Source organism: Pecten maximus, chromosome 19 (assembly GCF_902652985.1).
Source record: "Pecten maximus chromosome 19, xPecMax1.1, whole genome shotgun sequence".
Lineage (NCBI taxonomy): Eukaryota > Metazoa > Mollusca > Bivalvia > Pectinida > Pectinidae > Pecten > Pecten maximus.
Window position 1 is genome coordinate 4,988,190 of NC_047033.1, and position 17,412 is coordinate 5,005,601.

The 17,412-nt window shown below is 36.9% G+C and overlaps 1 protein-coding gene across 3 annotated transcripts in view; it reads left to right on the forward strand.

Moving 5' to 3' along the window:
• Window positions 1-2,499: 2,499 nt before the first annotated feature.
• The window catches only part of LOC117318131 (retinoic acid receptor beta-like), a 71,996-nt gene continuing 57,083 nt past the window's right edge, over window positions 2,500-17,412 (forward strand). The window contains exons 1-2 of one of the 3 annotated variants that reach the window (XM_033873138.1): window positions 2,500-3,047; window positions 7,417-7,498. The gene's annotated coding sequence lies outside the window, so the exon portion shown is untranslated. The remainder of the gene's footprint in view (window positions 3,048-7,416; window positions 7,499-17,412) is intronic. The other 2 variants (XM_033873133.1, XM_033873134.1) reach the window with 2 other exon arrangements.

The following is a 17,412-nucleotide window of genomic DNA, read 5'->3' on the forward strand; positions in this document are numbered from 1 at the left end:
TTTCTCCTGAGATCTTGTTTTGATCCATTATGGATGTGAAGATTTCTCCTTTGATCCATTATGGATGTGAAGATTTCTCCTTTGATCCATTATGGATGTGAAGATTTCTCCTTTGATCCATTATGGGTGTGACAATTTCTCCTGATATCTCTTGTTTTAATCCATTATGGGTGTGAAGATTTCTCCTTAGATCTTGTTTTGATCCATTATGGGTGTGAAGATTTCTCTTTAGATCTCTTGTTTTGATCCATTATGGATGTGAAGATTTCTCTTTAGATCTCGTTTTGATCCATTATGGGTGTGAAGATTTCTCTTGAGATCTCTTGTTTTGATCCATTATGGATGTGAAGATTTCTCTTGAGATCTCTTGTTTTGATCCATTATGGATGTGAAGATTTCTCTTTAGATCTCGTTTTGATCCATTATGGATGCGAAGATTTCTCTTTAGATCTCGTTTTGATCCATTATGGATGTGAAGATTTCTCTTGAGATCTCTTGTTTTGATCCATTATGGGTGTGAAGATTTCTCCTTTGATCCATTATGGATGTGAAGATTTCTCCTGAGATCTCTTGTTTTGATCCATTATGGGTTTGAAGATTTCTCTTCAGATCTCTTGTTTTGATCCATTATGGGTGTGAAGATTTCTCCTTTGATCTATTATGGGTGTGAAGATTTCTCTTTAGATCTCTTGTTTTGATCCATTATGGGTGTGAAGATTTCTCCTGAGATCTCTTGTGTTGATCCATTATGGATGTGAAGATTTCTCCTGAGATCTTGTTTTGATCCATTATGGGTGTGAAGATTTCTCCTGAGATCTCTTGTTTTGATCCATTATGGGTGTGAAGATTTCTCCTGAGATCTCTTGTTTTGATCCATTATGGATGTGAAGATTTCTCTTGAGATCTCTTGTTTTGATCCATTATGGGTGTGAAGATTTCTCTTGAGATCTCTTGTTTTGATCCATTATGGGTGTGAAGATTTCTCTTGAGATCTCTTGTTTTGATCCATTATGGGTGTGAAGATTTCTCCTGAGATCTGTTTTGATCCATTATGGATGTGAAGATTTCTCCTGAGATCTCTTCTTTTGATCCATTATGGGTGTGAAGATTTCTCTTGAGATCTCTTGTTTTGATCCATTATGGGTGTGAAGATTTATCCTTTGATCCATTATGGGTGTGAAGATTTATCCTTTGATCCATTATGGATGTGAAGATTTCTCCTGAGATCTCCTGTTTTGATCCATTATGGGTGTGAAGATTTCTCTTGAGATCTCTTGTTTTGATCCATTATGGGTGTGAAGATTTCTCTTTAGATCTCTTGTTTTGATCCATTATGGGTGTGAAGATTTCTCCTTTGATCCATTATGGGTGTGAAGATTTCTCCTGAGATCTCTTGTTTTAATCCACTATGGGTGTGAAGATTTCTCCCGAGATCTGTTTTGATCCATTATGGGTGTGAAGATTTCTCCTTTGATCCATTATGGGTGTGAAGATTTCTCTTAAGATCTCTTGTTTTGATCCATTATGGGTGTGAAGATTTATCCTTTGATCCATTATGGATGTGAAGATTTCTCCTGAGATCTCTTGTGTTGATCCATTACTGGTGCCAAACTCAATCCTGAGATTTCTTGTTTTGATCTATTATGGGTGCCAAGAGCTCTCATGAGATCTATCATTGTGATTCATAACATAAACCAAGATATTTCCCGGAATCTTCTGTTTTAATCCATTATAATTGTTTCCGAGATTTACTGAGTGTACAAACATCACTGTCAGTAGCTGCACTCAATAACCTTATCAAAGATACATACTATAAACAGAAATATATATTGCTGTTAATAAAGGTGAATTATCTTTATTGAGAAATTTACTACTGAATGGGAAAAATGGGAAAATTTAATTAATATTGTGTAAACCCTGTCCCCAGTTTTTGCTAAAGAACGAACACATAAAACTTTAAAATATTTGATAAATGTTCATTTCTAAATATATACCTACATAGTTAAACTGCTTGAACTTTCTGGCACAACTTTAGCATCTTTATCTCTCAACCCCCCTACCCACCCTTTTTTCTCTCTCTCTTCTGATATCTCTAAGCTGTTTTAATCCATTATGGTGCCAAGATCTCCTGAGAACTGTTGTTTTAATTCATTTATTGTGCCAAGATCTCTCGTGGGATCTGGGTTTTTTTTATCCATTATATATGTGCCAAGGTCCTGAACTTCTGTTGTGATAACAAGCTATCATTATAGTAACCTGTGTATACAAATTGCATAAAATGTGCCATGTTGTAATACTTCTAATCTTTCCCATCCACACTGTAGCTTGACCATGCAAATATGTAGGCCATTCACAGTAAACCCTGCCTGGCCAATTATGTAACATTTAGGGTCAACACAATGTCAGAGTAGGGAGGTTGAACTGTAGTGTCTGGCCATGCCTAGTGTACTGGCTACCATATTGATGACCTTGACACGTAGAGCTAGTTAGCTCTTCACTGCCCAGGAAGTGACCATTTGTGTGAAGAGTGTATTTTTATGGGAGGAAGTGGTAGGTGGGTTGAAGTTCCTGTGGAGTAACTGACCAGGCTATATCAGTATCTATAGGATCATAACTTCCTGTTTAAAAACAGTTTGTTGTCTACATGTCCTTGCTGTTGTTGTACTGAAAAGACTGTGGAGGGCATGACTCCCTCAGCCAAGGTGAGACTAGTTCATGTGTATAACTAGTGCATGTGTGTGGACAACAGAGATCCTTAGTCAGTAGTACACATGCTGTACTACACAGCCACAGCCGGCCATTGGAAGCTATTTTAAGAATCAACCATTACTGTGATTCCACTTTGTTGATTGTACATGAACCAGGGTATATTGACTGAATTGGTCAACACACTGGAGGTTGGTCAGCAGGATTGACCAGTGGTGTTTATACTCAAATTGGAATCCATATTGGAAGTATTGACTGTTTAATATATTAGAGTATTGTTCTTCTCAGGGAATCATTTTTGTGGAATATTAGTTTTGTTTTTGCTGGATTATGTGATACCGGTAAGTATTAATCTCTCAATTAAGCAAGAAATAAAATTCATGTCAAATTTATATTAATATGAATAACTTGATTGCCGTCCAAATAAACATTCAGATTGCCGTCCAAATAAACATGAATGAATGCCTTGAGGCCCATGAAGCTTTAGTTTATGATATATAATAGCAAATATAACATCTGATTTACAAAACAGTAAAACTGGTGAAGGAATTATCGTGAAATATAATTAAATAATGAATAGTAAACAGAATCTATTCTGGCATGGAATGTCAATTAATTATTGTTTCAATAACAATTATAGTGTTTATAGAAAATACAGTTGAAACTCTGTCATAATCTCAAAGTCAGCAGGCCGTCCATAAATAAAAAAAACTTTGAGATATCCAAGTAATAGAGGTAACGGCGAGTATATTTGATGTTGGATTTTTCACCATTGCAACTGAATGTTTACTTTTAGTTAAGCAGAGTCTTGGGGTTATCTGAGAGATTTGAGATAACATTAAAAATGTTTGATTAAATGGCTGGCAAAAAGTAAACATATTGATTCAGTAGAATAATTTGTAATTTTAAAAATACTGTTATGTTTAATTCTCGGAGAATTATTACTTTTTTAAGAATTTTTGAGGTGTTTTTTTTTTATTGATACATCAATACAAAATATTTTGTCTGTATTGGTTTGACCATAATACATTGTTGACTTGTGTCATATATTACTCAGGTCTTGCTAGTATTTCAAAATATGTGTACATGTAGGTTTAGTTAAATCAAGTGTATTGGTATATTTCTTCATTTTAATTACTGAATATGTGTTTTTTTTTGGGACACAATTTATCATGTGTTCAAATCACCCTTTAATTATTGTCCATGGTTTGTTGTCCTTCCATCCCTCTGTCCATCCAATATGTCTGTCTGTAATCCTTGTTATCACTCTTTCTTGTGTGAGTTTCCCTGGGTCCCTTGCTGTGTCATCGATGTTTATGCAATTTTGAGACTGATTAGAAAACAAGATGGCCAACTGGCTGTCATTTCCAATTTTGACAGTAATTGAATTGTGACGCTTAAATATATTAATTTTTTTCACTATTCTTTAGAACGTTTTTCATGGATCTTTCTTATTGGTTTGATGTTTCACATACTGCATATATAGGTTTCCCTTGGTCCCTGGTTGTGCCCATTCAATTTGGTGTCTGTTTGATTGGATAAGAAAATGGGCGACAAGCAGCCATCTTGGATTTTGAAGTTTGTTATTGCTATATTTCGTGTTCACAGAAAGTTCTTACACTTATCTAATATTTCAGATGTTGGTTCCCCTTGTTATCAAATGAGTAAAGTTAAAGTGGAAAGAAAGGAGAGCTAGAGAAAAGATCATGCAGTCTTACATAGAACCAATAAAGATCTTTCAATGCAAAATGGAAGCTTAAGCTATACTGTAGTTAAGAGGTAAACTGTATGTCCAATCTTAATGATACATGTACAACCTTATACCTCTTAATCTATAGGGTATATGAGTGTCCAGTTTGTTGAATGGATCCCCTTCTGCATGGGGACAGTCTCATTGTATGGTTTCTTCTTTTTATTGAGCAAAGATTTATTTGAACCTTAAAGAAAAAGATAATTTAATGGTTGGAGCCAAGGTCCTTCTGGGATCTCGTGTCGTCATAGACATATGGGGGAAAACTGACTGATTATTATGACAAGAACCTAAATAAAAACATATCTCACAAAATATATAGCCGATACATTATACTGATATTTATGATTCATTAGCCAAGCACAATATATTTTGATGTATCAACAAGGGATCAAAACTGGACCAACAGTCTACTGAATGAGCCAAAAAAATATTCCCTAAGTTCATCAAGTTGAAAGGAAATGAATTAAATTAATTTCAGCAGAATTATTTCTTTTACATCTACCAAGCAATTAGAGAGGGTCTGTTCATTGAAGTTTCTCAGAAAGCACCAGTGTCATTTCAACCAAAGCTGAAGAATATTAAGACTAATATATGCTATTGTATGAATACCCCTAACTACACTGTGTTTGACCTAATTAGTGCACCTGCTCCTGTAAGTGCAACTCCAGCTTTTTTTCAGGAAAACAGGATGTTTATGTTAATTAAACATGTAAAAAGCTGAATTTTTTCATTGATCTCCGAATATCATTATTTTAACTAAAGGCTCTGTGTCTGAATTTGCTACAATCTGAAGGTACATTTATTTATATCAATGAACAAAAAGTTTCCATTCAGAATTCACTTGGAAACTTTTCCCTTTACATGAGAGTACAGTGTACTTATTACTTTGAATATGGTATAGGTTACTTCTTCTTATGACCTTGACCTTGAATATGGTATAGGTTACTTCTTCTTATGACCTTGACCTTGAATATGGTATAGGTTACTTCTTCTTATGACCTTGACCTCAAGGTCAACCATTTCATTTTTAGCTCACCTGCCCGAAGGGTAAGTGAGCTTGTGCCGTGGTGTGGCATCTTGAGTGACGTTGACCTACTTTCAAGGTCACACGGGTCAAATAGGCTAAAATCTTTAAATGACTTCTCAATAACTAAGGGGCTCAGGGAGGTGATATACTTGTGTGAAGGGCTACCATGTCTATTTAAATGAAGGACCTTGACCTACATTCAAGATCACAGGGGTGAAATATGTTGAAAATTTTAAACAAATATTTTGTGATAGCCAAGAGACGCCCAAGACCTGATATTTGACCAATAGTATGATGGAATGTATGCCTTCAAAATTTACTTACATGAATAAACCTAGCTAATCTTCTCTGATAATAAAGTGGTAAGTGGTATAATCAGCATTATTTAGTATCTGCATATAAATGACCTAGATCAACTTCAAAGTTGCTCTAGTAGCAGGTGAGCAATTGAGGAACATACTCTGAGAGAGTAAAACATGTGAGATATATCCAATAATTATTGTGTTTCATTGTGATTGAGCTCTACTTTTATGCTGACTGTCATTTATTACCATACATACAATTATTCTTACCTATACGTCTACATTGATCTACCATAAGAATTACATTATTTTTCTGGTTGGGTTAAAAAATAATCACTCTATTGAGTTTCTGTGTATTTGTATATTGAATTAACTTCCATCATTTTTTACACCCTTCTATATCTAGATTTGTCATTTTCGATCTCCTCTTTATCTGGGGCAGCGGTGGCCGAGTGGTTAAGATGTCCCGACACTTTATCACTAGCCCTCCACCTTTGAGTTCGAAACCTAGATGGGGCGGTTGTCAGGTACTGACCGAAGGCTGGTGGTTTTTCTCCGGGTACTCTGGCTTTCCTCCACCTCCAAAACCTGGCACATCCTTAAATGACCCTGAATGTTAATAGGACATTATAAATAAAACAAACCAAATGAAAATATTTCTAAGACAATTTTAATCTACATTGATTTTGATTGTGATCCTTTCACAGAATGAGACAAGTGTGTGTTGCCCATGGTGATGTTGGGGTCATAGTATATGCTAATATCACAACCAGACTGGATAGTGATTGTTATCCAAAATGAGGCTGGAGTGTGATTACAATCTAGAATGAGGTGGGAGAGTGATTGAAATCCAGAAAGAGGCTGGGGTGTGATTTCAATCAAGAATGAGACTAGATTGTGTTTGAAATCCAGAATGAGGTTGGGTTGTAATCGGAATCCAGAAGGAGGCTAGAGTGTCATGCATTGTAATCAAGGATGAGGTGGGAATGTGATTGGAGTCCAGTAACAGGCTTGGATAGGATTGTAATTCTAAATGAGGCTTGAGTGTAATTGGAATTCTAAATGAGGCTTGAGTGTGATTGGAATTCAGAAGGAGGCTAGTGTGTCATTGTTATAAAGAATGAGGTGGGAATGTGATTAGAATCCAGAAACATTGATGGCTAGGGTATGATTGGAATTGAAAATGAGGCTGGAGTGTGATTGGAATTCAGAAAGAACTTCTAGATCAGTGTCATTATAATCAAGAATGAGATGGGAATGTGATTGGAATGCAGAAACAGGCTGATGTATGATAGGAATTGAAAATGAAGCTGGAGTGTGATTGGAATCCAGAATGAGGCTGGATTGTGATTGGAATTCCGAATGAGGCTGGATAGTGATTGGAATTCCGAATGAGGCTAGATTGTGATTGGAATTCCGAATGAGGCTGGATTGTGATTGGAATTCCGAATGAGGCTGGATTGTGATTGGAATCCAGCTGGATTCTAACGTGTAATTGGGATCCAGAATGAGGCTGGGGCGTGATTGTTATCAAGAATGAGGCTGAAGTATTCTGTTGTTCAAGTGATTTATCCCTTGTTTTATTCTGGTAAAATTAATTTAATGTTTGTCTGTTTCCTCGTTTCTAGGTTGAACAAATTAAAAGACCTGTTTACAAAGAATTGATTGAACAAGTTTATCTGCTGGTGTACCTGAGCTGACAGCCCCAAGGTGAGTCAAATATAATAACAGAATATTGGCAGGAGAGCACTTTTGTACTACAGCAAACTCAAGTATCATTATTGTATCTTGTCATGCATGCAGAGTATGTGCATCAAATTGCATTTTAACTCTTTCAGTACCATTGTCGAATATAGTCAATATTAAAATGTGCTCCCTCTTCCCCGTTGTCGACTAAAGTTGACAAAATTTCAAGCTCCCTCTTTGTACATTCATGAAGCTCCGTCTTTCCCACTGTCGACAATAGTCGAAGGCTAAGCTGATGCTATTTAAATGTTGATTTGTTGAAAACAGCACCCGACACATACAACTATCCAGTGCAATGACATATAAAAGGTTTTCAAGTCTTTTGAAGCAAACATTTTGGTTGATAAATTCTTGTTTGTTTCGTTCGTTTCTGTTAAAGTAATAGGTGATATTTGCTCAATAGGTTGTTTTGATATAAACAATATGTTGGCTTGCTACATTTTCATTATAGATATCTGAGTGTCTAGGACATTTCATAGTGTTCAGTGCGACATCTAGATCTAATTTAGTGAAACATTTCCCACTAATGTTGTAGGAAGATAACACTCAAACCTGTTTCTATATGAACTAAAAACTCACCAAATATGGACATGTAGTCTGCCATTTTAAACTTCTGGGGTAATAACTATTTCTGGTATGGAATCTGGAAAGAATACCATTAGTACGGAAAGACTTAAGCTTTCTCTTAAGTTGGGTAGAGATGAAATTTACCAAGAATGAGTTTGAGACAGTCTTGGCCAAAAAAGTAAAATTGTTTAAGAAAACAATCTTCTTAAGGTCCCAAAATGTAATAATATCAGGACTGTTGCTGAATGTCTGGATGTAATTGTACTTACTTATTTGTTCACCAGAGAAGACACAAAAGACCAACAAATACCAACAACAATGATTAGAGATAGGCAGTTAACATCCAATCTAGCTAAAAGTACAGTTTGTTGATCCATCTCATTGAGGTCCAAATAGACACATCATCATCAAATTTGTTTTATATCCGAATTTCAAATTTTCTAGGAATATCTTATCTTTATCACACTACAACAGCCAAATGTTTTGTGTGAAGACCTCTATGGATAACAGTGTTGGTTAATGAAATGGGTGTTGTGCCATACTGTATACATGTACATGCATATACACACAATTATATACAGAGTTATAGCCCTTTGTTTAATGTGTCATTATACATGTATAATATATATATAGAGAGAGAGTTATATAGCCCTTTGTTATGGCGTGTTATACTTGTAATATATATATATATAGAGTTATAGCCCTTTGTTTATGGCGTATTATACTTGTAATATATATAGAGAGAGTTATAGCCCTTTGTTTATGGCATGTTGTTTAGGTAAAATATATATAGAGAGTAATAGCCCATTGTGTATGGCATGTTGTTTAGGTAAAAAATATATAGAGAGTTATAGCCCTTTGTTTATGGCGTGTTATACTTGTAATATATATATAAACAGAGTTATAGCCCATTGTTTATGGCTTGATTGATTTTAATTCATTGAAAAGTTAATGGCCCAGGATTGATATTACCTTTCATTTGATTTTGTGAAGTACTCTGCCTTTTAAAATATATACTGTATACACGTTCATTGTCAAACATTGGCCACGCATTCATAAATTTCATAAATTGTCCATATATTAAGTATTCCAAAATAGAAAAAATGATTTACAAAATGTATGTTAGTTAGAAACATTAATTAGATAAAGAAAAGGTCATGAAACTCTCTCTCTATGAATATCTATATACAGTTGAGTTTTTTAAGACAGGCTTTGTGAATAATAAAGGTTAAAGTTGACATATAAGAAAGGTTAAAGTTGACATGGACCAGGCTTTGTGGTCAATTTGCGTTTTAACTATTGTTGGTTCGGTCACTGGCTGTTTGCTCAAGCTTAGAGATGATTGAGCTGGACAAGAAACACACCCAGAGCTTGGAACGGACAGTAACCCGATATGCTGTTGTGGAAGGTACCAACACACTGACCATTGTGTTTAATCTCAGCATAATAAGGTGGTGTTTATTTTATTTCTGTAGAATTTGTTTATTACAAAGCCAATTGATCCACTTTAAAAATATATTGAATGTTTTTGAAGATCAGGTGATTAAGTTTATCCTGCTTATTGTTAAACAAGACCATTGTGTGTCCATTTATAGAGGGTCTCTGCATGATGTCTGTCAGCTTGTAGATTCTAGAAAAGGACAGAAAGACAAAAGACCAAAATACAACATTCTTTTCCTTTGGTCTAGACGTCAAATCCAGGCTTTAAACTCAAAGTAGTTCCCTTTCCTTCAGTCCAGATATCAGACCTCATGATCAGTGACTTTCCTTTCTTTCCGTCCAGGCTTCAGGATTTCTCTTACTTCAATCCATTGATTCAAACCCCAGGGAGTTTTCTTTGCTTCAGCCCGGGCTTCACCGGAACTTAACACTCCTGGAGTCCTGGCTTAAAACTCCAGGGACTTTCTATAATTACTTAAGTTCAGGCTTAAAACCTTAAGAACTTTCCTGTCCTTCAGTCGAGGATTCAAATGCCAGGGATTTTCCTCTCCTAATTAAAATTCAGGCTTTAAATTCCAGAAGGTTTTCATTGCTTCAATCCTTTTAAGTCATGCTTCAAATTGCAGGGATGTTCCTTTTGTTCACTCCAGGCTTTAAAGCCCAGACACTTTCCTTTCCTCCAGTCCTTTAAATAATGTTAAGCTTCAAACTGCTATTTTTATGATGCAGGGACTTAACTTTATTTGCTTTAGTCCTTTTAAAGCCAGACTTCATATCCCAGAACATACTTTCAGTTTATTGTAGGTTTCGAAGTCCTGGTTCCTTCAATCAAAGTTTTAAATCCTATGGACCTTAGTATTGCTCCTGCCTAAATTTGCTCCATGCCCAGATTACTTCCTTTCCCTCGAATCTGAACTGCAAACCTCTGGGACTTTCTTTTCCGTCTGATCTTTTCTTCGTTGAGTCTTTATAAAACATTCAGCATTTGGTTCAATCATCGAACATCAGGGATGATCCTTTTCCTGTTACATTCTGGTTTCTTTTTCCTCTGATAGATAAAGATTCCATAGAAAATAACACCTGATATTATAATTCCCTTCCAAGAGGGAATGTTCATTATGTTTCTGTTAGCAGCCTCTTATGTCCAGAGCTAGGGGTAGGAAATATGAAGAACCAATGATTATATCTATAGTAACAGTAGAGATGGTATCTGTATTACAGTCATCATTAATGGACAGCCATTATAGGAGAGAGAGATCAGTATATGTATACACTGTGATGCCTCAGTATCCATATGATGTGTCAGATGTCCAGAGGTTATACACAACTACAAATGACAGATAACATTATAGTCTTGGCCATGGTCCAGGAGTCAGATGTTTAACTAGACTGGAGCTGTAGTCTTGGCCATGGTCCAGGAGTCTAGACTAAAGTCTGGATGTTTGACTAGACTGGAGCTGTAGTGTGGGTTATGGTTCATGAGTCTAGACTAAAGTCTGGATGTTAGACTAGACCGGGTTATGGTTCATGAGTCTAGACTAAATTAAGTCTGGATGTTAGACTAGACCGGGTTATGGTCCAGGAGTCTAGACTAAAGTCTGGATGTTTGACTTGACTGGGTTATGGTTCATGAGTCTAGACTAAAGTCTGGATGTTTGACTAGACTGGGTTATGGTTCATGAGTCTAGACTAAAGTCTGGATGTTAGACTAGACTGGGTTATGGTCCAGGAGTCTAGACTAAGTCTGGATGTTTGACTAGACTAAGTTATGGTTCATGAGTCTAGACTAAAGTCTGGATGTTTGACTAGACTGGGTTATGGTTCATGAGTCTAGACTAAAGTCTGGATGTTAGACTAGACTGGGTTATGGTCCAGGAGTCTAGACTAAAGTCTGGATGTTAGACTAGACTGGGTTATGGTTCATGAGTCTAGACTAAGGTCTGGATGTTAGACTAGACTGGGCCATGGTCCAGGAGTCTAGACTAAAGTCTGGATGTTTGACTAGACTGGGTTATGGTCCAGGAGTCTAGACTAAAGTCTGGATGTTTGACTAGACTGGGTTATGGTTCATGAGTCTAGACTAAAGTCTGGATGTTTGACTAGACTGGGCCATGGTCCAGGAGTCTAGACTAAGGTCTGGATGTTTGACTAGACTGGGTTATGGTTCATGAGTCTAGACTAAAGTCTGGATGTTTGACTAGACTGGGTTATGGTTCATGAGTCTAGACTAAAGTCTGGATGTTTGACTCAACTGGGTTATGGTTCATGAGTCTAGACTAAAGTCTGGATGTTTGACTCGACTGGGCCATGGTCCAGGAGTTTAGACTAAGGTCTGGATGTTTGACTAGACTGGGTTACAGTTCATGAGTCTAGACTAAAGTCTGGATGTTTGACTAGACTGGGTTATGGTCCAGGAGTCTAGACTAAAGTCTGGATGTTTGGCTAGAATGGAGCTGTAGACTGGGTTATGGTCCAGGAGTCTAGACTAAAGTCTGGATGTTTGACTAGACTGGGTTATGGTCAAGGAGTCTAGACTAAAGTCTGGATGTTTGGCTAGAATGGAGCTGTAGACTGGGTTATGGTCCAGGAGTCTAGACTAAAGTCTGGATGTTTGACTAGACTGGGTTATGGTCCAGGAGTCTAGACTAAAGTCTGGATGTTAGACTAGACTGAGTTATGGTTCATGAGTCTAGACTAAAGTCTGGATGTTAGACTAGACTGGGTTATGGTCCAGGAGTCTAGACTAAAGTCTGGATGTTTGACTAGACTGGGTTATGGTCCAGGAGTCTAGACTAAAGTCTGGATGTTTGACTAGACTGGGTTATGGTTCATGAGTCTGGACTAAAGTCTGGATGTTTGGCTAGACTGGGTTATGGTTCATGAGTCTAGACTAAAGTCTGGATGTTTGACTAGACTGGGTTATGGTTCATGAGTCTAGACTAAGGTCTGGATGTTAGACTAGACTGGGTTGTGGTCCAGAAGTCTAGACTAAAGTCTGGATGTTAGACTAGACTGGGTTATATGGTTCATGAGTCTGGACTAAGTCTGGATGTTTGACTCAACTGGGTTATGGTTCATGAGTCTAGACTAAAGTCTGGATGTTTGACTCGACTGGGTTATGGTCCAGGAGTCTGGACTAAAGTCTGGATGTTAGACTAGACTGGAGCTGTAGTCTGGGTTATGGTCCATGAGTCTGGACTAAAGTCTGGATGTTAGACTAGACTGGGTTGTGGTTCCTGAGTCTAGACTAAAGTCTGGATGTTAGACTAGACTGGGTTATGGTTCATGAGTCTAGACTAAAGTCTGGATGTTAGACTAGACTGGGTTATGGTCCATGAGTCTGGACTAAAGTCATGATGTTAGACTAGACTGGAGCTGTAGTCTGGGTTATGGTTCATGAGTCTAGACTAAAGTCTGGATGTGTGACTCGACTGGGTTATGGTTCATGAGTCTAGACTTAAGTCTGGATGTTAGACTAGACTGGAGCTGTAGTCTGGGTTATGGTTCATGAGTCTAGACTAAAGTCTGGATGTTAGACTAGACTGGGTTATGGTTCATTAGTCTAGACTAAAGTCTGGATGTTAGACTAGACCGGGTTATGGTCCATGAGTCTAGACTAAAGTCTGGATGTTAGACTAGACTGGGTTATGGTTCATGAGTCTAGACTAAAGTCTGGATGTTAGACTAGACTGGGTTATGGTTCATGAGTCTGGACTAAAGTCTGGATGTTAGACTAGACTGGGTTATGGTTCATGAGTCTAGACTAAAGTCTGGATGTTAGACTAGACTGGGTTATGGTTCATGAGGCTAGACTAAGTCTGGATCTGGATATTAGACTAGACTGGAGCTGTAGTCTGGGTTATGGTTCATGAGTCTAGACTAAAGTCTGGATGTTAGACTAGACTGGAGCTGTAGTCTGGGTTATGGTTCATGAGTCTAGACTAAAGTCTGGATGTTAGACTAGACTGGAGCTGTAGTCTGGGTTATGGTTCATGAGTCTAGACTAAAGTCTGGATGTTAGACTAGACTGGGTTATGGTCCATGAGTCTGGACTAAAGTCTGGATGTTAGACTAGACTGGAGCTGTATTCTGGGTTATGGTTCATGAGTCTAGACTAAAGTCTGGATGTTAGACTAGACTGGAGCTGTAGTCTGGGTTATGGTTCATGAGTCTAGACTAAAGTCTGGATGTTAGACTAGACTGGAGCTGTAGTCTGGGTTATGGTTCATGAGTCTAGACTAAAGTCTGGATGTTAGACTAGACTGGGTTATGGTTCATTAGTCTAGACTAAAGTCTAGATGTTAGACTCGACTGGGTTATGGTCCAGGAGTCTAGACTAAGTCTGGATGTTTGACTAGACTGGGTTATGGTTCATGAGTCTAGACTAAAGTCTGGATGTTAGACTAGACTGGGTTATGGTCCATAAGTCTAGACTAAAGTCTGGATGTTTGACTAGACTGGAACTATAGTCTGGTCTGAAGACCTGAGTTGGACCAATCGTAGAGAGAACAATTTTCAGTTTCTAAAACCATACCATTCTAATAGTATCTTAGTTTTAGCATTTTATATTTGAGTTTTCTTTAGCATAACCAAATGCTTCATTGGTTTGCTTATAGTTCTCTACCGGTGAAACTTAGGGGACTATAGATTTCCTCTCCGTCAGTCTATGGTGCATACCCGTATGTATGGAGCTTGTAGTGTGCATACCCGTATGTATGGAGCTTGTAGTGTGCATACCCATATGTATATCAAGCTAAACTTGTCAGGGCTGTAGCAGCTTCAATCCGTGAGGAATTTTGATCAAAACTAAAACTATGATAAAAAAAGAAAATATCTCGAAACAGGTTTGAGTTTCAGGGTCAACATCTAGGTCACTGTAACTTTAAACCGGTGGTGGGTGAGGGACATTATATTGCTTTAGCAATACCACTGTTTGTTGTTTATGTCTTGTGCGGGGATGTCACAAACCTAGACATATGTTAATGATATCATTTTCTGTTTCTACTTTGGCAAAGGCATCCGAACATTGGTATTTTAATCTCCAAATTGTTTAATTATAAATATTACTGCAAGTGCTTTTATCACCAAATCTGTTTCATATCTATGTATAAGTGAAGATCACCTTACGATCAGCACAGGGTTTCTATCATTATAATACCTTACTAAATGGCTAATTGGATTTTTTTAAACTTAATTGACAAACCAAATTTATATGTTAAAGTTAACTGTTTAGATGGGGGTTGAGTTTAACTCTAAGTGCATGTGCTTCCATAACCTAATCTGAAATACATGTATATACACTTCCTAATCTGAAATACATGTATATACACTTATGTCTATGCGTGACCATCCTTTCACACATTTCAGAATATGAATTTCCTCTAAAGTTGACTGTTAAATAAGCTTTGAGAAATGGATACATGTGGGTCATGGGTAGTTCATGTTCTTTTCATGCTTTAATACAAACAGTTTACATTTTAAAATTAAAACTGCTTTGGACATATCTTATTTTTTTTTGAGTTAGTAAGAACAATTATCATAGCAATTTATTATATATATATATGTATACAGTGCACTCTGTCTAAACCGGACACCTTTGGGACCAGAAAATAAGGCCGGTTTGTAGAGAGTTCCGGATTGTAGAGATTCTACTTGATATCGTCGTTGAATGCAAAAAAAAAAAATAATAATAAAAAAGATATATTACAAAGAAGATCATCATCATTGTGCATTATTCATGCATATTCAACACTGGCAATATGACACTATGTGTACGTTACATCGGTTGAAAAAAATCACTGCTTGTTGCTTGTTTTAAGAGGCCTTTCACCGAGTCCGAACAATCAACCGATCTGACACTTTCTACAAGTGCAAATTCCCAATCTGAGGAATAAGCCTCAAAATCTAATTGGTCCTTAATGTCAGCGGCTGTCGTGAGATCCATGTTTGTTGATAATAGAAACGGAGTAATACAAAAGGTATGTCATCACCATCATCTTCGACTTCCTCATCCGGGTACCTTCGTGTAGTGAGGTCCGCGAAGGGGAAGCCAGGCAGCGCGTGAAACATTTCTTAATTACGATACATTGACAAACACGTAACATTATGGGTATTAATTGACAAAATGAATTCTCCATTGTACCTAATAACTGTTTAGGTGATTATCCTGCCATAGCCACCTGTGGACAATGGCGTTTATTGGTCAATTAATAATATACCTGTGCGGCAATTACAACTGTATAAACACTCGTCGGGAACCCCTGAAGCTACCGCGCGCTACCAGGGAAACATCAATGGGACCGACGCCGGTTTATACAGAGTAGATTTACTAGTATACAGAAGGAATGGGGCCGGGATATATGGCCGGATTACAGAATAGACAGAGTCCTGATTATGCAGAGTTTATTTACTTTAAATAAAGATGGGAATTTTCAGGGACCAAATTATTTGGCCGGTTTTGGCAAATATCCGGATTGGACAGAGTCCGGTTTGGACAGAGTGCACTGTATATATATATCCATTAATGTATTTAATAAGTCTCAAATGCTCAATATGTTGGCACAGAATTTGATTGGCTAACTCAGATAAAAAAGTCTATGAAAATAATGTCATTTGATAGTTTGTATAAATATTCAACTGACTGGAAAAAATCATGTAACTGTTCACAGAGAAAATATGTTTTATTTTTGACAAATCTCGATGTAATATTGGTTTGCCATGTTATATGTGATAAACACCGGTTCATCGTTTGGGATCTCTGGACTGATCGATACACACAATGGGTTACCCCAAGATTGATGAGACGTTTATGATCGAGACTATAACATATATAAAGAAGGATGGGAACTGAGTGAGAATTTTTGCTGTCCAGGCATAATGTTTGGCCTACAAGTCAAAAGGATTGTGTGACATGATGCACTATCATAACAGCAATTATGTCAGTGGAGTTCTCTGTATTTGTCAGGTCAGCTTAAAACAACTGTCTGGGAGGCCATGTAAAATTATGATGCCGAAAAAATTTAATGAAATTACAGTACATTAGCACAAAGTATTGTATCACAAAGATAGCTGTCGTTTAAATTCACACCACTCTTCCACTTGCTCAAGTTTGCTCGTCAGTCATACAGGTAAAAACGTGATTCATCAATGTCATCTTAACTCTCGCACATGCGACATTATCAACTAATTCCAAATTTAAAGTACATTGTTCCACTAAAACGCAACCACTGTGGTAAATAAAAGGGTGATATATGGTTGTTTTGCGATAAATAATATTGTAGCCTATCAAGTATGTTAGAACAACAGGTAGTTTTAGTAAATTGAATACCTGGTAATGATAAAATACCTTTTATCATATAGTTCTTTTTCTTTAAATTATTTTTGAAGACTTATTTACACTACCGTATTTGACCTAATAAGGGCGCAGGGCGCGGGTAAATGACAGTGGGGGCGCCCTTATTAAGATTAGTTATTCTGAAGTTTTATGAAACAGACTATACCTTATAGCAGAATACCCAAGGTTGTGGAAACGGTAAAATATTCAGTCATAAAAATATTCCAGATGAAGATATCTATTCATTATCATATATTAAGCTTAAACATCACTTGAATACTCCTGTAAACTTGTAAACCATGCCAGCTGATCTTTAGACCAGAGAACGTGTGTTCCACCATTTATGTTCAAATGGAACTCTTTTGTGTTCTATTTATAGAAACAGGTGATTTCCCAGATCATATCAGACATCGTTTTCTTTGACCTAATAATTGATTTACAATGTCTTTTACTAGCTTTCTGTTCTGAACAAAAGTTATTTATCAACAAGAATGAAGTCTTTACTTTATCTTCAAATAAAGATGGTAAGTTATTATTT